General features: G+C 40.8%; 2 protein-coding genes across 5 annotated transcripts in view; one reads left to right on the top strand and one right to left on the bottom strand.

The window, feature by feature from the left end:
* Positions 1-23,379, bottom strand: part of LOC119646844 (rab3 GTPase-activating protein catalytic subunit) — a 477,376-nt gene that overhangs the window by 229,434 nt on the left and 224,563 nt on the right. The window lies entirely within an intron of this gene.
* Positions 1-23,379, top strand: part of LOC119646843 (vasorin) — a 395,527-nt gene that overhangs the window by 186,172 nt on the left and 185,976 nt on the right. For all 4 annotated transcript variants that reach the window (XM_038047465.1, XM_038047463.1, XM_038047464.1 and 1 more), the window contains exon 3: positions 6,153-6,228. The gene's annotated coding sequence lies outside the window, so the exon portion shown is untranslated. The remainder of the gene's footprint in view (positions 1-6,152; positions 6,229-23,379) is intronic.

Raw genomic sequence — 23,379 nt, 5'->3', positions numbered from 1 at the left:
TGAGATTTTATTATTATCACTGGAATTTAATCGCATTAAAAGTGAAATTTCTACATATTTAGGTTGTAAGGTTCATGGCAACATTGCAGGTCTCTATTTGGCACCAAGGCATTTTCATTTTCTATATTAAATGAATTGCTTTAAAACGGTATGCCTATTTGCTTATGGAATTCTTTAAGTGTTATTAACACTTGCACATTATATGCCGTATCTAGTACCAGTGAAAACCGAAAGCTTGGTGCTCTCCAGATAGAAACTAAATATACATTGAAAGTCAGAGGGTGAGCCCTTTGAAATGTGACAGATTACTACCCTTCCAATACAAAGTGACAGGGATACCGGCCTATAATGAGTGTAGGCTTGGCTTGGTTTTTAGAAAGTTTACCTAAAAACTGTGATGCAAATAAGTTTGTGCAAAACACCGCCACTCTACATTGGCTTGAATTGATGATGAACAGTCATAAAGCACTCCTCACAGGTTTCACTGAATTTAGTTAACTTTTGCCAAAGAGAAAACTTAAGGAAACATCAAGCGACTGCCAGTAGGGTCCACTGAATGCCATTCAGGCGAATTATTCCCCCGTGTGCCTGGTAGACCATTTCTGCTCAAGCCTACTGCTTTCAACCTCATGAGGATTTCGTCAGGTTACTCTGACAAACTTACGGAACGAGCATGAGGATGGCTTTAGTTTGCTTGTACTTCCTGCATTTAGATTCCAATTCCAACAAAAGGTCGATTGCTAAGAAGTTTCACGTAAAGGATCTCGTTTGTGTTTTCTGTAAACATCCTCATTTAGCATCAACATAAAAAGGCCCATACGCACCATCAACACATGCCCTTTTTCGCCATAAATAATTTTTACAAAGAGCAAATTGTATGCATTCAGACCGATCAATAGACTCAAATTCAACGAATACAAGCAACGCATTGTTGACTGCCCTCTTTCGAACAGTGCTGTTCTCAAATATCCAAGATGTTCAGCATGTTACCTAGTAAGGAAACTTCACTGTCTGGTCAAAATACAACTTGTTACTTTTTATTTCAAACATCAGATAAGAACATTCTCCTGGTCATCTCAAGTCATAGTAAAAGAGGTATACCCCTATTCGATGCTGCGTGATTTCGTCCTCTGTATAGCGATTTAAAAATAACACGAGCCAAGGCTCTTGAGGCGCTGCAAATAACCCTCCATCAAAATACTTAGGGTTTGGCTCAAAAAATTGAAAATGACTTGCTAAATATTTTCATACATTTTATAGATAAACCGTTTCCTTCAGGAGCCGCCCATTAATTTCAATCCAGTCCATCCTCCATCTAGCATAGGTACATCACTTCCAATCCTGTATACAAACCATTCCGGGCTTCTTTTAACAAGTATGAAGAAAATAACTACCAAGTGAACTCAATTCCAGGCGTAGTCAACCTTTCCCAACCGTTCATGATTAGATAACCCTTCAACAAATTCATGAACAAAACAGAAGGCTAAAATCATGTTAAAATTTGAAAATTAAAATGTAGGTAGAAAAGCAAAGACATTGGGTCGGTCAATTTTGTACTACGTTAGCGAAACCTGAGCGATAAGTCAAGTCGAAGAGCAGGCAAACAATAACCTCAAGCGGCATAATTAATGGTGTACTAATATAACAAAGAGGAGTTATCTTTTTATACGACGGGTTGAAAGCCTCCTCCCACATCAGCATTCAAAAGCTCTAGTGGGCAGGTCATGTCGAACTGACGAGTGACAAGAGAATTTTTAAATGTCTCCTCATAGACAAGGTAGAAGTCAGACAACTGTCAGGAAAGCTTCGAAGCAGATGGGAGTTATCGATTGACAACGCGTGTTACAAATTCGCGAAATGAGCAGTCGCCTAGCAAAGAAGACTGAAGGTGGACTAAGGAACGGCATTGGTAACTCCATAGAGAAAGAAGAAGACTAGCTTAGATAATGAAATGAGTCTGTGAAATATACAAAGATTTCAGAGAAATATTTGCGGGGATAGAGGATTCCGCTAGTCCGAAAGTCATACTATCTGTCCGGCATCGGACATCAACCGCCTGATAATTTTCCCAGGGAGTCTACCAAAAACCTTGTATGACAGAGCATTGGTTACCCTTCTCTGATGACTTCAAGAGCACAACAATGTTTTTATAGACATTTAATGGGAATTTCAATTTCTCATTGGAGAACATCTTACCACTTGCCAAACGACATCTGACACCCAAGCCTGGTCAAGTTTAATTCGATCGCACCACGCCAAAGAGGCGAACGTTCTTATACTCTTTGAGTGTCTCCTTAAATAGCCATCAAAGAAATGGAATGGAAGCAGACACTAACAAATCACAGGTAGTGCGCAATGTCAGCTTATCATTCACTTTTTTGAAAATAATGTCTGGGTTTCCTTTCGTTCTATATACGAGAAACGTCCAGGAAGTAAATAAAATGTAAGAAATGGTTTATCAATTAATTCGAGGTCATGTTGAAAACTTTTAACCCAAGAGCATCTTTTGCGATCTTCTGTTAAGTGCGACATCCGCATCGTTATTCGCTACAAGTGACCAATTGCGATTGGCTATGGAGCAGTTCGATGGAGCTTCAGTATTTGCGGGCGGACCTTCACGATTAATTCCGAAAACTTTCCTTTTTTTAGGTTTTGGGATAGTTGTCCGTTCTTGGTCGTCTCCGGCCAGTCAGGATGGTCGTTTGGGCCGCCGACAAATCACATTTTGTCATTACAAATAGCGTGTGGGGCTTGGAGATGCCAAGGCAAGGTGGAGACTGTTCAAGTCTATCTCAACGACTGTGCAACACAATACATCTGAACTAGAAGAAGCATCAACTGAGGATGAGATCCGTCCCGGATCTACACTCTGGATCGCGACACTCGGGTGTCGGGGGTTTTTGTGGCACCACGTGCGCAATCCAGTCGTTTCTTTTTGTTTCAATTACAGATTTAGCTCACATGCTGATTATTCGATAGATGCACGCGAAGTCCAGAAGAGGCAAGCAAGTGCGTGTCGACGAAAGACTTCGATGGGGCTTCAGTATTTACGGGCGGATCTTCATTGTCAATTTCGCCAACTATTCTTTCTAGATTTTGAAATAGCTAACCCCCCCCCCTTTGGCGTCTCCAGTCATTCACGGCGGTCATTTTGACCACCGACAAATAATATTTTGCCATTACAAGTGGTATCGCCTAATGCCCGTAAAGGTCGTACTTTTCGGCATGACGATTAAAGGAACGGGAAACCTTCTATCGTGACTGACGTGGAGATTGATATTGGATTTATTTTCTGTTATGTTTCGAGAAATCTTCAGAACTTCGCTGCAAGAACAACCATAGAAACCCTCGGGTATGATGCGAGATAGGTCCCTAAACAGCTGACAGAACAACGTGAATAGAATCGACTGCAAACCTCAACAGAATTTTTAGAGCACTGCAAAATTGGAAATGACGACTTGCTCTCCTGCGTTGATCTTGAATATGAAGCTTGATTGCCCAGTACTTGCCACTGCCCAAAACCAAAAAGCAATCACAACACTGTCGTCACACCCTTTCACTTTCCTCAAAAAAAATTAAAACCGCAATTTCAGCCAAAAATACTATGAAATCCAAGTTTTGGGATTATAAAGGCATAATCTTGATTGAATATCTGGTTCGTGGGACACCATTAACGAGGCAAGGTACTATGGCACCTTAGAAGAAATGAAAAGGGTGATTCAGAATAAAACGACAATAACATGCTGATAAATTGAGTCGGCTTGTTGCAGAACAATGCCTGAACAACACCTGGACTCGTTTGGGTTTGACGTTTTGGAAGTGAAGGCGCCAGTCAGAAGAATGCGGTGGTCCCCTGACTTGCCGCCTTCAGATTATCATATAATCACTTCGTTTTGGTTTCCCGATTTCTTGTATTTCAGTTTTTATTAAAGAAAGCCAGTAACTATACGACAATGTATTTATTACTACGTACATACATATATTTCGAGTAGAAGAAGTAGCAAAAGTACTAAGGAAATAAGCATTTTTTTTCAAAATCTTTCACTTATCGCTTCACTTCATCTACCAGATATCATACCTCGAATTCTCCCTTTCGGACTTACTCAACATGCCATCATCTGTGAACAACTGCACTTTCTAATCTAAAGATAATAACGCGAACTCAATTAGTAAGGGAGGCCGACTAACTCCAGCATTGAGCAACATATTCCTCCTAGTTATTCTAGCATGTATTTCGGCGATCGGTAGAAGGGGGTCAATAGTTATATGTATACCCCATTTTGATAGCATAACCAGCATGAATTCAATAGCCTCCAATACTGGGTAGTCATCACCTTTGCAACATCTAGTTACGTCAATCAGCTTTCTGGAACACTCAGATATATACCAACTAGATGTAACAATAAAATTCGTGATGTACACCTAGGACAATGCTTTTTCTTCTTCTTATTCTTCTGCCTTTGTCCGGTTCAGAAACGGTGTCGGGGTCGAGGGGCTCTCAAATCAGCATTTAACGTAAGTTCTGCACGCCTTTTGGCCGTTTCTCATCGACTTCGATGTTTAAACTAATCTCTCATATGTATAACCAATATCAAATTCGACTCTTGGCAACCATGCTCTAAGTGTCACATAGAGCAGATCGCATTCGCTTCCAAGTCCCGGTTAAATAGTTTGCGAAAAAGAACTATATCTAGATATGCAACATACGGCTAGGTAGGTAGGTAGTACGAGCTTAATCAGAACTGGAACAAGCATCGTGATTAAGCTACACCTCTCCCCCTCTCATTAGTGCGATTCTCAAAACTGGCCACAATCTAGATGCGTATCCATTTATGACCATATCCGATAGACTCTCTCTACTATGCATGTCTGCATAATTCACAGCCCCCCTTGTTACCTAAAGAGAGTACACCATCGAGTTAGCTAGCATATGCATGACTGGGAGTCCTCGGAAGGAACAGATCTGGAAATACCTTTCGTTGTCTCTATTGCCGTTCAGTAAGTAACTTATGCAAGCATACTATTATACTTCCCATGCAATCAATCACTCTGTAATCGAATCCTTGTCAGTTGAAGCATGCAGCGAGAACATCTTACGATGTAGCCGTACAGTTCAACCATAATAACCAAAAATCGCAAGTGTTTCCTGCGACTACCATCCTTCTTTCCTTATATTCGAACCTCTCAAATAGGTTCTGATGCATCTGTTACATCAGCTGATCCATGCTGATCCAGCGCTAATATCAGAGACGATAGCTTCAGACCCCAGCTTCGCAAGAGGACCCCCACCAGCTGGAAGGTATACTTTATTTTTCCTGGATGTTTGAATTTACGATTGAAAGAGACTCTGCGACAACGATCAAATTAAATGCGAGAATCAATTAAATAAAACCGGGATTTTTTCTAAAGATTTTTCTCAATACAAAATACATACTTGCATAGTTTCCTTACACTAAAACAGATTTCTCCCAGCGTGTTGATTATGTCATAATAAAAATTTGAAGGCTGAGTTATTAACAGTTCAACCTTTTCATCAAGATTGAACATTGACCTCCAAGAGCTTCCGTCAACGGCCACCCTTTCTTAATGTGTCACCTATCCACTGCCACTTCCGCATTCTGATCAGTATATCCACGTATATATGGGTAGTGTACCGACTAAGTTGTTCGATCAAAGTTCTTTGGAGCTTCTGAATGACGATGGTGGTAATTTTCCATGTCCTACTCCCATATAACTATACAGAAAGAATATGAGCACAGAACAGTCGACAAAAGCCTTCTCAAAATCGACGAAGAGCAGGTAAAGTGTAGATCTAAACTCCGCACACTGTTCCGAAAAGATCCGCGAGTTGTTGATGTGGGTTAATGCAGGAACATCAAAAGCAGAAACCAATCTGTTATCTGTCGATCAAGACTTCGAGGTGGTACTTGAAACATTTCAGGATTATTTTAGCTATTATCGTTTCGACAGCAGGCAAAGCACTCAAGGCGGGTGCCCTTTTTCGAAATCTTAACGATCATCCCTTCTTCTACACATGACACGGTGGAGCTGCTGCTTCCACCGTTGGAGCTACTCATTATACTAAAACTATCATTTTCCACTATAAATAAAAGTTAACCAAAGATACTTACCATCCTTTTATTTACTTTCAGAGCAAATGAAAAAAAGTGACAAAATTTTTGGATATCTATATTGGCGGTAAAACAGTGGATGTTTCCGGAGAAGTGGGTAAGTTACATTTTATTTAATTCATCAAAATTTTGGTAGCTAATATCTTCAAGATGTTTGCGATTAGAAAAGATGATTTGCGGTTTCGTTCAGGGTAGGTTGCACTGTTCCCTTTTCCGGGACCGGTAGTGGTTTCAAAGTGTTATTCGCTCCCCTTATGTATCCACAAAACTCGACATGGGCATGAGTCATATTGGCAATTACTTTCGGTAACGCTACACCCAGACCAGAAATGCGACAAAGCTGAGTTTCCTATACCCTGGATGAGATCATAAATCGTCTTTTCAAGACACCATGTGCTTAACCTAAAAAGAGGAATCAGTATACCAAAAAAAGTGGGTGAAAATTTTTTTCCAATAGGTCCACTCCGTGATCAAGTGGGTAGTTGACAGAACTCTGTCAATCCTAAAACAAAAACAAAATGCGCTCAAAATTTATGAAGGTGCTAGAAAAAGATGGATACCCTGCGTTCCACAGACAATTGGAAAACGCTGCTTGAAGCTTATGGTATATATTTCTTCTAAATCCACCCCTCTGCGGTGTATAGGGTATCCACACAGTCTCTTCTCTCTCTATTCTGCCTCTCCCAAGTTGATTTGTATCAATTGAATTAGTAGTTTTCTCGGAGACAACGTGTTCTCGACGAACTATTCATTCACTAGGCTGAATGAATGAAGAAAGGTTACATGTTTCTATAACCTATCGAAAACAGTTCTCGCAGGATTTTAACATTTTTCCGTATCTACTGGAAAATTATTTCATAGACAGATGACAATGATTTTAATTTAAGCCTGTTAAAACATCATTTTGACTGAAATGGGAAAAAGGCTTGCAACAAGGCGGGAAATCGGAAGCTGGACGCTTCAGGTATGAAAGGTTTCGTAAATACCTTTTATAAAGGCATTTGAGTGGGAATTTATCCCATTAGTACGTAACATGTAATATACGCATATATTATGTGAGAATATCCACTTTCGGGTGATATTGACATTCACAATCTTGAATTTCCAAAGAAGTGACAACTTTACTTTGTTAGTAATAGTGTGATTTCCACCAAACTTGGTAGGATCAAGCTCCTTATTATAGCCTACATTGCTGCAAAATTTCGTGGTACTAGGATGAACTGGTTCTGCAGCCAATTACTGAACATTATAGAAATATACTATTATTAACTTTATTTGAAGGGATACCGGTATGGAAGGTATTTCGAAGCCTAGCCACTATATCGTGGCAGCCTTTTGATTTTTTTTTCAGATTTTTCGGTCGGGCAGTTTCTGAGAATGGCCTCGTGAAATAAATGACCACTTTCGACCCCCCCCCGAACTCCCCGCTTTTCCAACAAATGTCCAAACTAAGACCAGCTTCGGAAAGTACTAATCGAGACCTTTCATTTGATACCCCACATGACTATATTTGGTGAAAAAAATTTACAGCCCCGTTTTGCATGTATGGGGACCTCCCCTTAAATTCGACGTAAAAGGATGTAACTCAGTGTATGCGTGAGCGTTCACATTTCCTACCTTTCCATGTGGTGTCAATCGCTGTTAGTCTCCGAGAAAAATGCGTGTACTGGACAGACAGAGTTCTCAAAAGAAATATGGTTTTGTTTTACACAAAATGTTAAAAAACCGCACCTAGAAACCACGAGTTGTCAAAAAAAATCTTAAATCTAAACTAGAAAAAAAGTATTTCATCTGCAACTCATTCTTTTCTTATTAAACGATACCATTTACAGTTTTCCATTCACTCAAGCATAATAGATAAGCTTGAAGCGGTGAAATATATAATGCCCAATACACTTTTGCTGTTTCTACAATGTACATATATCAGCAACAGTTTCTCCACTTAACTAGGTCAAATATTTATGCACTAATGCTACCGTGCATGCAGCACTACTATTTCGCTGAAAACCCGCTTCAAACACCTGAGGAACATGCAACTTCTTACATAGCCACATACACGAGGGTTCCTTTTCACACTCTGCATTCATATATTCTCCATGAGGTGAGCATGACCATAAACAATAACTAATGGTGGTCAGTGCACTTTAGTTTGGAAGTAAAAAGTATGAATGGTGATCATTTACGGGCCAGCGACTCATCAGTTTCCACAATCCATGGTAAAGCGTTTCCACCATTGATTTCTGCGATAACGAACATTAGCAACACTTATTCAATTAATTTGCATATAATTGCAACAATTTAGATTCTCTGAACAGGTGGTGAAGCGGGGAAGGTGTAACACGGTTTTTTGCAGTGCAGCAAGGTGCTGAGAAGCAGTGACTGGGAACCCTTTGACAGCAATCGCATAGCGTAAAAGATTCCCATAGGTTTGATAGGTTTAGGTGATCTAAGGGTCTATAATGAACCATTCTAACTTCAGCAGGCATTTTAACTACAATAGTCAACATAGCATTAGCTTAGAGCGCCATGGGGTAGAAAACCCTTCAAGAATTTTATAATCAGTCCGGCGCCACTCTTCCGGTAATTGTTTGATTTCAAAGTGCATAAACTTCAGGTATCTATTCCCGACAGTCTCCATCGAATTGCCGTAATGAATGATTTAAGGTGTCAGCAATAAGTTAAGTGCCATTGACCCCTACCTACTGGAAACGCAAAGTATTGAGCAAGAACCATACCATTGCGAAGGCAGGAACTTCCGAGACAATGACTAAAGCCCCAGCTCGTAGAGTTCTAATCATTTGGTAATTAAAAATGTTCGCAATGGAAAAGAAGACAGGCGGATGGACGTACAGACGCTAAGTACGTAATAAAAACTCAAAGGAGGATTCTAATCAAGAATCAAATAAAAGTAATGGTTACAACCGACAAGAACATCTGTACGGGAACACATTCGAATGAATGTCTGCACATTTGATTGTTACTGTCGGAAATGTACTTTGAGTACTTTTCCCTGTTGTCCATTGAGGAATTCACCAGATAACGAGTTTATTGATCCATCCATTGCCGGGTTATTGCCAAGTTCAAATGAAGTGAGATTTGCATTGTGCCATTGACCTCTTAATCGTGAATTCGAATAAGTAGGCTCTGTTTTACTTGCAGATATCTAGCTATGGCCATTAATGAGGGGCTAGTCTTCCTCGAAAATCTCGTAGTTCGTGTTAATCGTTTTACTCTTGCTTCTTACTTCACTGGGAAAGTTTTTACTTATGGTCCAATTATACATAGCTTCCGAGGAGATTTCCAAAGATTTACCAATCTGACCGGCAATTTTGCGGGTAATGATTATGTTGTTGACTTCATGGAATTTCCAGGGGCTGGAGGAGCTTAAATGTGCTTTAGATTAAGTTGTTCATGATTTGGATTGATTCCATTCACAGAATAGGTTGCGCTATTTTGTTGTAAAAAAGCAATCACATTAGAATGAGGGTTCTTTGAAGTTATGTGATTGTAAAATAGAGGAACGGTAAAATGTCCACTCTAAAGAGTTGTTGGTCAATAGTAAAATAAACCATGGGTTCTTATAAAGGTGGGACGATTAGATGGCAGCAAAAAAGTCATTAAGTGCATCAAATAAAAAATATTCTTGGAGCCCTTTAAAATCTCTTGATCGCGTACAATTTATTAATATTGGGTGAAGTAAAATGGGTGGATCGCTTCAAAAAGGCTTAGTTGCAGTTACTGATGTGATTCATTTAGAGAAATAATCAACAAAAGTAATGTTGAAGTCAATCTAAACAAAAAAATCAAAATGAAGGAAAGATAATGCATAACAAGATATCCCAGGCCACTAGCCGTACGCTACGATTAGTCTCATAGTCGAACATTTCCAACACAAACTTTTCCCTACTCAGTAAAACCAAAAAAATCGGTATCTTCAGGGAATAAGTTAAGTTGAGGATACTACACAGGTCTAGGTCAAGGTCTCTAGGGGAGTCCTTCAAGAATTCTACTTCATGAAAGAAATCACAACACACAAATCGCAACCGGTATCCAGTTTAGGCCTGCCTTAATAAGGAACTCCAAACATCGCGGTTTTGCGCCCAGGTCCACCAATTCGATATCCCTCAAAGCTGTCTAGCGTCCTGGCCTATGCCATCGCTCCATCTTACGCAGGGTCTGCCTCGTCTTCTTCTTCTACCATAGATATTGCCCTTATAGACCTTCCGGGTGGGATCATCCTCATCCATACGGATTAAGTGACCCGCCCACCGTACCAACAACAACCGGACGGTCATGGTATCGCTCATAAATAGATGAAAGAAATACTCATCTTTAAAAACAAATAATGAGCAAAACGAAATTTACATTGAGCTTGTATCACCGACGGAAAGATTGTAAAATTGCAAAATCTATCTATCTATCTACTTTGATCAAGTTTCTCGCTTTTCAAAAATGTTGGGGTTCAGACGGCTCTTGCCATCCCCTCACCAAGGGCTTAAGAGAGGAAAATCAAGAAGGGACAAATGGTTGGACTATCATCGTTGAATTAAAGGAAGCCAAATTTTCAATAAAATTTTATACTGTCTAAATACCTGAACCCCTCCCCCCCATTTTGCCGTCAAAGATACATTTCCGGGGCATGGCTACCGCCCAGTTAATCATGACAAAGAAATGAAAATGCTAAGTTAAATCTGCGGGGCGCCCCGGGTTCCTGGAGCCAAGAAGAAGTGAAGTAATTGACCTAATAATCAGCACTTCAAAGTTGTTAGAGGTTATTAGAATCTGACGGGTGCTAAGCAAAGGATTCATCCCCTGTCTACTCTCCAGGCGAATGTTGAACTTGGCACAGATGCGATGCTTAACGCTTCATATCCAACCATCTCCACTATCCTACTGCCCAAAATCTCGAAAAATGCCGCAAATTTATCGGCCTCGTCTACAACCTTTTTTTCAAGTCCATGTGTCATCAGAGGACTGAAATTCACAGACAACGAAGAACCTGCAATGAAACCTAGCGGTCGGTTCTAGGCCGCTACATATGGCAAGTTACTGTTGTCTTTAATCCACGTATGTATTTCTTCTACTTGCACTAGCGTCCCTCGTTTCAACGAAATCTTTTCGTCAAAATAATAATTTATCTCTAAACCAGCAGTATGCTACCTTCCCAAGACTAGGATGTGGATTACATTAGAAACAGGATTGATTCATCATCGGTTCTCCCTCTTTATCAAAACAAAGCACAATCCTATCTGGTTTCCCGCAAGCAAAAAGGTATTGCTGCTAAAACGAACGTCAAAATATATGTAAATATACTGTCACCAGATACAACCTAAAAGACAACATCTGAAACAATGAAAAACTGTGATAAAATATCATCCCTCTCTTCTCCAATGCGGGTTGGTGGGATATGTCGTAACATGGGCTAACAGTCCACTTCTGCGAAAAGGGACTGAAAACAAGCTGCGCAGTATCATAATATGTTTGAACTCTTTCGAGTACCTCCAAGATGCCATGGTATCCGCTCATAAGGCGGAAAAACCTTGGACTGGACTGGTTCAGAATGTGCCTGAATTTCGGTCATTGAATTGCCGACTTTGGACCAAGTTATTGACGATCGCCTGTGGGCATAGGAATATCAATTTAAATTTAAGGAGAGCTATTGGCGAAGCGGCGCGAAAATTTGCTTTAGCAAAACTGTGAAAATTGATCGCTTCACAGTTTTCTCCTTATCACTTCCTTGGTTGTGCGGCTTTTCATTGATTTTCATGCCAACCTAGAATCTTATCCCGGTGACATCTAAGCATTTCCGTACAAAATACTAAGTACACTCTAAGCATAATCTCCAATAAGACTACCCAGATTTGTTTGAAAAAAGGTTCACGCAGCAAAAAAAAGGATGTTAGTCTTCCTGAAACCATGTTGATTTCCTAACCCCTTTCTAGCCAATCAATGCATTCTCCTCTCCTCCTCCTCCTATCTTTTTACAAGAGCCTCGAAGGGTGTAACGTTCCAAGCTTTCAAAAAATTTCTAATTACTTCATACACGAAAACAATGGTCATGCTCTGGTTGAGAATTTCTAGCTTCTTTCGGTCCTTTCCCCTTCGTTGAGAGATGACTGCCATTTTATAATTAAAAACGTTCTTCCACTATTAGTAACCTACTAGACTTGATCATTTTTGTGGCAACCGTTCCCTTACTATTTATCTTTCACCAATGATCTCCGTTTCCTCCTCACTTCGTGTCGTCTGCTTAAGCCTAGTCCCCCTAAGTTCACTGTAAAAAGAAGCAAGAAAGCACTGTAAACCATTCTTTCCGACGATAGCGGTAGTTCTGCTACTTCTAAGAAACCTTTCACTCACTAAGTAAGGTCAACACAATCACCCTCGAAGTATCAAAAATCTAAAAAGCTTTAAGTCAATAAAAATCCAAAAGAATCAAGTCTGTTAAAGACAGAGGAAGGCATAGAGATTAAAGAACAAGGGGCAGAAGTTCAGCCAACCTTTGTTAAGGTACAATTTAGGAGATGATGCGTACGTATATTGGTATGGCGGACCAACACCTCTGTTTCGATAAATTTAGGTCATTCTTACATATTCGGGTGAGTGAATCCTTGCAACTTCGCCATTCACTGCAGATAGCATAAGGCGGATGGGAATATCATTATTGATTTTCTGAAAATATCTCTAAGCCAGACTTTCCCTAAACATTTAATCCGTCTAAAAAACAAAAACGTACTCGGTTATATAGACTCAGGTTGCTACAGACAAAAGAACCTTTTGATATTCACAAGGGGACACGCATGGCCAAGCAATCGCTAGCCTTTCCAAGCTATAATATTTTCTTAATTCAATGTGCGTCATGTGTGGTCAAAGGGTAGTATAGATCCCAGGGTGAAACGTGGATTGGTACCCACCATGCAGCATAAAACCTGGAAAATGCCTGCTGAACCAACACCAACAGCTCTACTACCAAACCCTATCTCCACCTCCACGTGGTTATCGCTGGGAATTCTTTCTTCATGAAAAACTGCAGACGGAGAAGGATGAAGGCGAGTCTCCCGCGCCTAAAAACGGGATAAAAAGTACCAACTGGTCTTCCAGGTTGGGGGCTACACCATATATTATAGCGGCCATCCAGTAAACCATGTGCTTGAAGTAGGTTTCTTAGTCAGCCAAAAAATGAAACCTGCTGTTATCGGCTTTGAAAACATAAGCGAACGGCTATGCACTCTGCGCTTGCGAGGCAAGTTTAGAAATATAAGCCTCATTAACGTTCACGCCCCTACAGAGACTGCAGAGTCGAAGAGGGATACCTTCTACGAGGCAGTAGAACGAACCCTCGAAGCCTGTCCCAGATGATATCAAAATCATACATCGGGATTTTAACAGCCAAGGAGGAAGGAGCCCGTATTCAAGCGATACGTTGGCTCCCATAGCTCACACCAAAATACAAATGATAACAGACTGTGGATTATTCACTTAGAAGTGTCACACGAAATGGCTGTTGGAAGTACCTGGTTTGCGCGGAAAGCGGTCCACAAACATACTTGGGGCCCCTCCAGACGGGACCACTTTCAACCAAATTGACCACGTGTTGATCGAACGCCGCCACCTCTCAGCCTTGATGAATGTCAGAACATATAGGGGGGCCAATATAGACTCAGATCACTATCTCGATGGCATGGTGTTCCGAGCTCGAATAACAATACCACCCAGAATCCTCTCTGACAATCAGGTGAGAGTTAACACTGAAGCAATCCACAACACATCCCTCCGCGACACCTATAAGAGGGAAATGGATGACGCAATAACCGCAGTCAACAGAAGACCTGGGGATGAAGCATCAACAAACGGTCTTCACAACCACCTGAAGAACGTTATCACTGATAACGGCTAGTTTGACGATGGATGTAAACTAGCAACGGAACGGAAGAATGCCGAATACCGAGTAATGTTGCACTCTCAAAGAACACGTGCAGAGACTTATCACGAACTCCGGCGAGCGGAGAAGCGACTTCACAGACGAAAAAAGGAAGCCTGATAGAACCAACAAGTCTATGAACTCGAAAAGTACAGAGAGCAACTGCACCAGGTGTACAAGTTTTACCAGCAAGTCAGCAGGTTGAAGCCTTGTACACCCCGATGTTCATCCTGCCGAGACAGAGAGGGAAATCTGATTTCCGACAGAATGGGCATATTGGAGCAATGGGTTGAGTACTTCATGAGCTACTGAACAACCAGAACATCGGCGAGTTGGAGGTCCCGCCAACTGAAGATGACGGACAAATACTGCCACCACCAAGTTTAGGAGAAACAGTCCGTGCAATTCATCGGCTAAGAAATCATAAGTCGCCAGGCGCCGATGGAATTACAGCCAAATTAGTTAAATATGGAGGCGACCTGTTACACCAAGTGGTTCATTAACTTGTGCTCAAGGTATGGGACAGCGAATCAATGCCTGACGATTGGCAAAGAGGCATTATCTGTCTCATATATCAAAAGGGAGATATCACACAGTGCAGCAATTATAGAGGTATCACGTTGCTGAGTACCATCTATAAGATATTCTCCGCATTCTTGCTAGGCCGGATAGCCCCATACGCCCAGAACATCATTGGCCCATACCAAAGAGGCTTCACTCCAGGCAAATTAGCAACAGATCAGATTTTCTCTCAAGCGATGGAAAAACTGTTGGAATATGGACAATAGTTGCACCATCTATTCATCGACATTAAAGCCGCCTATGATAGCATAGCCAGGGTAAAACTGTACATGGCCATGAGAGATTTCGGTATCCCGACGAAATAAATAAGACTGACTAGACTCACCCTGACCAATGTGCGAGGCCAGATAAAAGCAGCAGGATCACTCTCAAGACCTTTCGACATCAACAACGGTCTACGATAAGGGGATGCCCTATCATGCGTCCTCTTTAACCTGGCCCTGGAGAAAGCGATCCGTGATGCCGAGGTAAATGCAAGAGGTACGATCCTCTTTAAGTCCACCCAACTACTGGCCTATGCTGACGATGTGGACATCATGGGAGGAATGACCCGAGACGTACAAACTGCCTTCATCCAGATCGAGCATGCGGCGCGAGATCTTGGGCTGCACATCAATGAAGGCAAGACAAAGCATATGGTGGTAACGTCAGCACCGAAGACCAACCAACCAACAACATCAAACCGCACTGGTCAAACGGGAAGAATCAAGAGACTACAACTTTGAGACCGTTGATAATTTCTCCTATCTAGGGTCGAAAATCACAACCGATAACAGCTACGACGATGAAATCCGCGCACGGTTGGTGTCAGCCAACAGAGCCTATTTTAGCTTACAAAGACTGTTCCGCTCGAAACGTCTCACCATAGGATCAAAGCTTTTACTGTACAAGACTATGACCTTGCCAGTCCTCATGTATTCCTCGGAAACTTGGGTTCTTAATATAATAATAATAATCGTTGGCGCAACAATCCATATTGGATCAGGGCCTTGAAGTGTGTTAGAGCACTTCATTCAAGACCGTAACGGTACACCACAGTACACTGTGGGAGGCAATGTGGTCAGCATTGCGCTCGCCCGAGATTATTACCCTGATTTGACTCAGGTACTCATTCACAGCTGAGTCGACTGGTGTCCGACATCCAATCACGATAACAAATTCCTCTGCCCCCAGCGAGATTTGAACCGCGACCTTCCGCTCCGACAGCCCAGCGCTCTAACCACTTGAGCCATCCGGACACCTTGGATTCTTAGCAAGAAAAATTGCGAACTCTTGGCCACGTTCGAGAGAAGAATCCTCCGAAGAATTTTTGGTCCCTACATGAGGATGGACGATTCCGAAGCCTACACAATGACGAAATCTATGAGCGATACCATGACCGTCCGGTTGTGGATAAAATCCGGCTCAATAGGTTACGGTGAGCAGGTCACTTAATCCGTATGGATGAGGATGATCCCACCCGGAAAGTCTATAAGGGCAATATCTATGGTAGAAAAAGAAGTCGAGGCAGACCCTGCTTAAGATGGAGCGATGGCGTAGGTCAGGACGCCAGACAGCTTTTAGGGATATCGAATTGGTGGCCCTCGGCGCAAAACCGGGATGTCTGGAGTTCCTTATTAAGGCAGGCCTAGATCGGATACCGGTTGTTGCGCCGTTGATGATGATGAAGTAATAATCCTGCAACAGTGGAGCAAACATAAAGATAAAGACAAACATCCATGACATGATCAAGATTTGAACCCGGGGGAACGAGATCGAGAAGATGATGCTCGACGAATACGGCCACTTTAGTCAGCTAGACCTCAGTTTATGCAATTTTCGGATCACACGTCACTCTAAGCCGCTAATTATTATCTCAAAGTGCTTTTGCGATTCAAATAGTTTAAATTTCACCAAACCAAAATTTGATAAAAATTTCCAATGAGGGCAAATAATTAATAAAGAAACAAATCAACTCCAAAATAAACCATATTCACATATGCACCCATAAGTTACGAAACAATCTAGAGATTTCCGGGAAAAGAGGTGGCCTCCTCTCAAAACTATTTGAAAAAGTAAGACAAATTTCACAGTTGATTTTCGTAGCTTCTTAATGGCAGCCAAGCACATCGAAAGTAAACATTTATTGCTACGAAAGCGAACGCAAATGTTAAACATTCAAAGATGATGAATGTAACGACTATGATGATAGAATAAATAGAAATATCATCATCATCATTGCGTACCCTGGTGGGTCGAATATTTTATCTTAACTGTTCACCATTGCCGTGGAGAATCTGTAGATAATTTAAGAAATCTAAAATTTTTTTTTTCTTCATAATTCCCCAGAGCCGATTGTAATGAATTGTTTTAAGGTCGTCCGAGAAAGTGCAGTAATTTTAATACAAGCAAGGGTATTTCTAGCGTTAATTTCGATGAAATGTTAATAGAAATTTGGTTGTTGGTGGATGTAGGATAGGAATAAAAGTAAAAATGGGATCGAGTAAATACTTTTGCAAGAAAACTTTGATAGTCGTCTGCCGTGAGAGTTGAGATAAAAATCTTTTCCGCGGAGGAAAGTTAGATCAGAAAGTCTCGATCAGGCTGAGATAATTGAAACTATTTTCGACGTCTATGGTAATGAGGTTTTCATCCAACTGTTTGGCCCAAACTTGAAAAAATAACAAAACTATCAATGCCTATATTTATTTGAAATGCGTGTTCTAAATAATAACAAATAATTTTGCAATTTCAACCGTGACCATGGACGAAATATCGCATAACAATATCGCTGGTTACTCTCAATAGTTCACTAATTTCATTCAATAAAACTAAAATAACCATAGGTTGCATAATCTTCCAATAGAAATGTTCGTTATAATTTTCCAAAAATTCAAAAGTATCTGAAGATGATATCTTAGATGTATGCCAGTAGACAGCAAGGCAAATGTTTGTACCGTGACGGCAACACAAACGTCTTCGTGATATTTGTAGTGCTGAAACCTTAAAAACCTTCTGCAAAGTGAACAACCGGAACTTACAATGATTAATAGCTTTATAACCAATTAGTCCATGTTTTATGTATTTCATTAAACCTTAAAATATGTGCCATTGTTACAGTTACCTCTTTTTCAAATAGCTCTGAAAATTACGGCCTATGCCCATCAGTGCCTCTACCAGAATTGCGTCCCCCCCCCCCCCCCCTCATTCATCTTATTGAAATCATCTTCATTATTTAATATCGAGATAGATATCAAGATCACTAAAAGATCGGCTGGGCTTTTTTTTTAAATCGCAATGCACTGTTGATCTTTATTATTTATGCTAGGAGAAAGTTGAATTGAACCTACTTCAGAAGCTAATGATCAATCTTTTTCCAAGAAGGAAAGATTAAGGTTGAGTTAGATCACACAAATCGCCGGCATAGCTTCGATGGGAAACTCTAATTTGAATGATACGCCGGCTTCGGCGAACAGGGTTTGGAGAACGATGTCTGAATTGAAGTGATCACGTAACGTGAGGTGCAAGATTAAAATATTGAGGAAAACATATTTTGTGTGTTGGGTCAATTGGCAAGCTACTCCGTAGCATAGTTATTAGTTTTCCAGTAACGGTGGAAAATTATATTATACGGTTGGAATGTTATTGTAACTTTATGTAACTAGATGCTGGCGAAGTTACATTGTGGCTGAAGAAAATGGTGCATGTAGAATGTGGAACGCCCCTGGCAGGGCTTTACGTACTGTACAAAATATTTCTTAGAAAAGCGAACAATTTTGTATTAATTATAATTATATCACTTTCAGGAAGATAAGCGCAGGAAAAGGGCAATGCACAGAGAAATTTTCTTCGGTATTTCATATAAAATGTGGAGTGGAATTAGGGAAAAAATGCTCACGCACTGGGAGATGTAAACAAGTCACGAACAAGAAGCTGCGTCTAAAAGGCTTTGTGATTTTCTTATGTAAAAGAAATTAAGTGTTCGGATGTTCCATTTGTATGTAGCTGTAAATTCAATTGTATACTACTGTTCAAGGTCCGCCCCCTGTAATCCCAAATTACTTGCATCTAGGTAAACTTCACAACAGCTTCGATTACCGAACGAAAGCCAACTTTTTTCTTACAAAACTATTTTATATGTGCGTGTGTTAGGCCGGGTTCTAAATGGGGTTTCAGTTCAGCTAATGAGAATACTCTTTAGTGTGTATGCCCCGAGTATCCCAGACTATTAACTTTATTATAATACAGATATTCTATGGTATCTTGACATGCGAAATATTCATAAGAAAAACACAATTTTGACATATCATAACTTTTCTAATGATAACACGATTTGCACCGAACCTTGCAAAATCGTGACCTATATTGTGGGCTGTGCTTTCTAACAAATCCCCAAATTAACTTTAATTGGGAAGATATGGAGATAGGATATACAATATTTGGAGATTTAGCATTCCTGTAGGAATATTATGATGACTTTTTTTGTCAAGCTCCGGATATTATGAAGTAATTTTTTACCCCCATTATTGTTGACTTGAAGGGAGGGATATCTGTACCCTGAATGGATGAGTTACACCTAAGCGTCTTAGGTGAGTAGGGTATCACGAATTACGTAGCCAGACCTGTAACATAGTTTTGTAAATTCTGGCAGGTTTCGATCCACCTGAATCAGCTATCACCGGGGCCACCCCTGGCTAGGGTTTCGCGATGGGTCGACATCCAATCGGTGTAAAAACTACTCCATGTCAAGAAACCTGGAACATTTGCGTCGGACTGGACAGATCAACCACGACGACCAAGCAAACGTCTAACTGACTATTGTTTCGGATCCTGCAATGTACGCTCCCTGAACAAATCGTCAAGGCCCTCGTTCAACAAGTCGAGTCCAGGAAACAAATTGGATTGGTAACGAAACAAGCGATATGAATTCGAACCCAATTTTCAAAAGTGGCAAACCATCGAGTCACAAGGAGTTTGGAGTTGCATTTATAGTGAGCAAACAGCTCAAGCCGCACGTCATCGGCTTCAAACCTATCAACAAAAGGTCGTGTGCGATTTGCATGAGGACTCGTTTTTCCACTCTGGCTCATCAACTTGCAAGCCCCGACTGAAGTTAACGAAGATGCAGTAAAAAAAACGATTTTTATGCACACCTGGTGACACTGTTTGACTTACTCCCAACAGACGATATCAAAACACGGTTAGTGGATTTTAATGCGAAAATCGGAAACGGAGTCTGGCATCGGGGAACCACTGGGGGACACAGTCTCCATGAGGAATGCAATCATAACGGTTAACAATTAATTGATTTCGTCAGCAGTAGGAATCTTGTCGTAAGCTCCACATGTTTTCTGCACCAGTGTATTCACAAGCTGACCTGGAAATTAACAGACGCATATACCGTCTACCAAATTCACCATGTCCTCATTGATAAAAGATGGGCGCCTAGTATATTGGATGCACGATTCTATCGAGGAGCAAACTGCGATTCAGACCATCACTTGGTGAAGGTAACATATCAGTCCAGAGATTCTTCAGTGCACCAATCGGGAATCACCCCTACCAAAATCTTCGCGGCTGATAAACTCCTGAGTAACACTACGGCGCAGGCACATATAGCCGCTTTGGAGAAAAAACTGTCACCTATGCTACATTACATTAGCAACATATACATATACATGGGTTCTGGGGGAAACTTAAAGGCATCATCAAGGAAGTCGCAGAGATGGTCGTGGGAAACAAATCTCGGCGAAACCGAATTGCCTGGTTTGAAGATAAATGAAGAATATCACTTGACACAAAGAATGAAGCCTACAGACATTATATCCAATGTGCAACTCGACCCAAAAAGAAAAATCTGGCGAACTACGGCGAATTTCGAATAGGAAAATTAGATGTAAGAAACGGAAATATTTCGACGAGCAGTTGCTAAACACTGATGAAAACCTAGCTAATAGAAACACCAGCATATAGACAAGTGAATACAATTAAAAACGGTTATCAACCCAGGAGTGCAAGGACAAAGATGTAAATATCGTCACCGATGCTGACAGTATCGACAAACACTGGGGGTCCTATTTTGAAGAGCTTCTGAATCCGACACCAGGCGCCCCTATACCAGGAATCCAACTCAATGACGGCCACTATACATCCTCCGACAGTAGAAGAATTTGATTTCGCCGTGTGGTCACTGAAAATAAACAAAGCGCCGGACGCGACAAGATTACAGCCGAGGTGTTAAAATCCTGTGAAACGGGTCTACTAAATGCGATCCACCAACTACTGCTACGAATTTGGGAGGACGAGGAGATCCCAGTCGACTGGCGCAGGAGCATCATCTGTCAAATCCACAAAAAGGGAGACATATTGCGTTGTGGAAATTACACAGGTCCAATAAAGTACTGACGCATATTCTGGAGAATAGAATAAGACCATAAGCCGAATTACTCATTGGCGAGTACCAAGGTGGTTTCAGGTCGGGTAGTTCCACAACGGATCGGCTTTACTCAGCTAATACTGCAAAAGTGTTGGGAATACAACGTTGACGTGTACCAAATCTTTGTCAACTTCAAGCAGGCATACGATAGTATAGATCATGGAGTACTGTACAACATAATGTTGTAATTCGGCATATCAGTTAAATTAGTTCAACTGACGAAGACGAATATGACCAACTCCATCTCACAAGTCAGGATTCAGGACAAGTTGACTAATCCTTTTGCAATAGGTACTGGTTTGAAGCAGGGGACGGACTGGGGCCGACGCTTGAATACGCAATAGATACCAACACCAGCGGGACGCTACTCATTAAGTCGACACAATTCTAGCGTACGCAGATGACATCAACATCATGTCTCGAAAACTGAAAACTGACGCAAAAAAACTTCTGCTTACTCTTGACACTGTTGCGAAAGTAGTTGGACTGTGCATCAATGAGGACAAAATGAAAATCAAGATGCAATCAAGAAGTAGGATGCCAGCTCATTTGAGCATCAGCGTTGCGGTACTCAACGTCGAATTCGTAGACAGCTTTATACTGTGATCAAAAAGTAAGGTGAATTTGTTTAAAAAATGTAAATTCTTTATTTATTCTTCCAAATCAATTTCATCCCCTTCAAAGTAATCCCCGTCCAATAAAACGCATATTTGCCAATGCTTTTTCCAGTCCTGGAAACAGTGGGAATAGTCTTCTCGAATTGGTCTTTTGAGTTTGCTGAATAGCCAGAGGTCGCACGGAGCCAAATCAGGCATATACGGTGCTTGCGGAATGATATGAATCGAGTTTTTGGCGAAAAAAATCGCGAAGAACCAATGGAAAAAATTCCAAAAAATTGAGCGATTTTGGCACCAATCCAGACTTGACGCGTTTGAGACACAAAACATCCTTCACAATGGTTTGGGCTGAGCCGAGGTCTCTAATTGTCAACCGACAACTTTCAAGCACCCTTGATTTTTTGGACATGGCTCTCGTCGGTAGACATTGATGGTCATCCAGAGCGCGGTTCGTCTTCAACGCCTTCTCAGGCCGCTTTGAATTCGTTGTACCATTTATAAACATGTTTTTGTGCCATAGTTTGATCACCAAAGACATTCCGCAACATTTTAAGCGTGTCCGCATAAGAATATTCGTTCCGCAAACAAAATTTGATGCAAGTTCTTTGCTCAATAAAATCACCTATTGTAAAAATCGAAAAATTCACTTTTGGTTGTTTACCAAAACACGCCGCCTGGTCCTAGCAACCTTGGGAAAAAAATGTACTTGCCTTCCTAATGCCGCGGAGTTTAAACTGACAATTTCACATTACTTTTTGACCACAGTAGTATATATATACTCGTATGTTCTTTGCTTGGAGTTTTATAAAACCATGCACTTCTTGCATTTACAGTTCAAGGTCATTTCTACTCATAGACATGATGGAATTTTTGCAGAATAAACTGAATCCAAAGCCGAAAGCTGCTTTATAACAAGGCTTCCACCTGAACTACTCTAACTGAACACCGCGATATAATCACAAAGCATACTAAATCATAATCACAAATAATGATATCAGTTAATTACAATTTAAAAATATTCTATAATTTCTCCCATGGTTAATATACATAAACATGTCTATATTGCCTGAGCAAAATGCATTTGATTGTGCAGTATTATGGAAATGAACATAGCATTGTAAATTAAAATATAGAATCAAAGGGCCAACGGTTATTTTGTTTTAATGGTATACAATTGTGTAGTTGATGGCTTTTGGATAAAATTTTGCAGTACACCTAATATGATCATTCATCATCATTCATCATTCAAATCAAAATGTGAAAATGGAAATGATAGGTTGTATTGAAATGAGGGATGCTGCATATAAATAAATTTCTCCACCAGCCACCAGCACAACACAATAACGAAACAAAGATAATTCGAAAGTGATGAAACTGGCAGATACTACAGTATATATTGCATTTCGAACGATTTCATTAGTGCTGCATGTATGAGTAAACATGGAAAAAGTAAACCTTTTCGTCAGGAATTCAATATCGCTACACTTTTAAATGGTACGTTTAAACGAATATGTGGACTTTGCAAAGCTAAAACGACAAAACTATATATATGGTCACCATTCATCTCTTGGTGGGGAATAGCGCGTCAACCACTTCTACGCGCCACCGTTACCTGAAATGTGCTTCGCTCCTCCCACGACTTCCCGACACGCTCGCACTTCTTCTCTACTGTTTTGCACCAAGTTCCTTTGGATCGACCCACTCGTCCGCCAT

The sequence above is a fragment of the Hermetia illucens genome, chromosome 1 (genome assembly GCF_905115235.1).
Source record: "Hermetia illucens chromosome 1, iHerIll2.2.curated.20191125, whole genome shotgun sequence".
Taxonomy (NCBI): Eukaryota; Metazoa; Arthropoda; class Insecta; order Diptera; family Stratiomyidae; genus Hermetia; species Hermetia illucens.
Note: the sequence above shows the minus strand (reverse complement) of the source record. Positions and strands in the feature narration are given on the sequence as shown.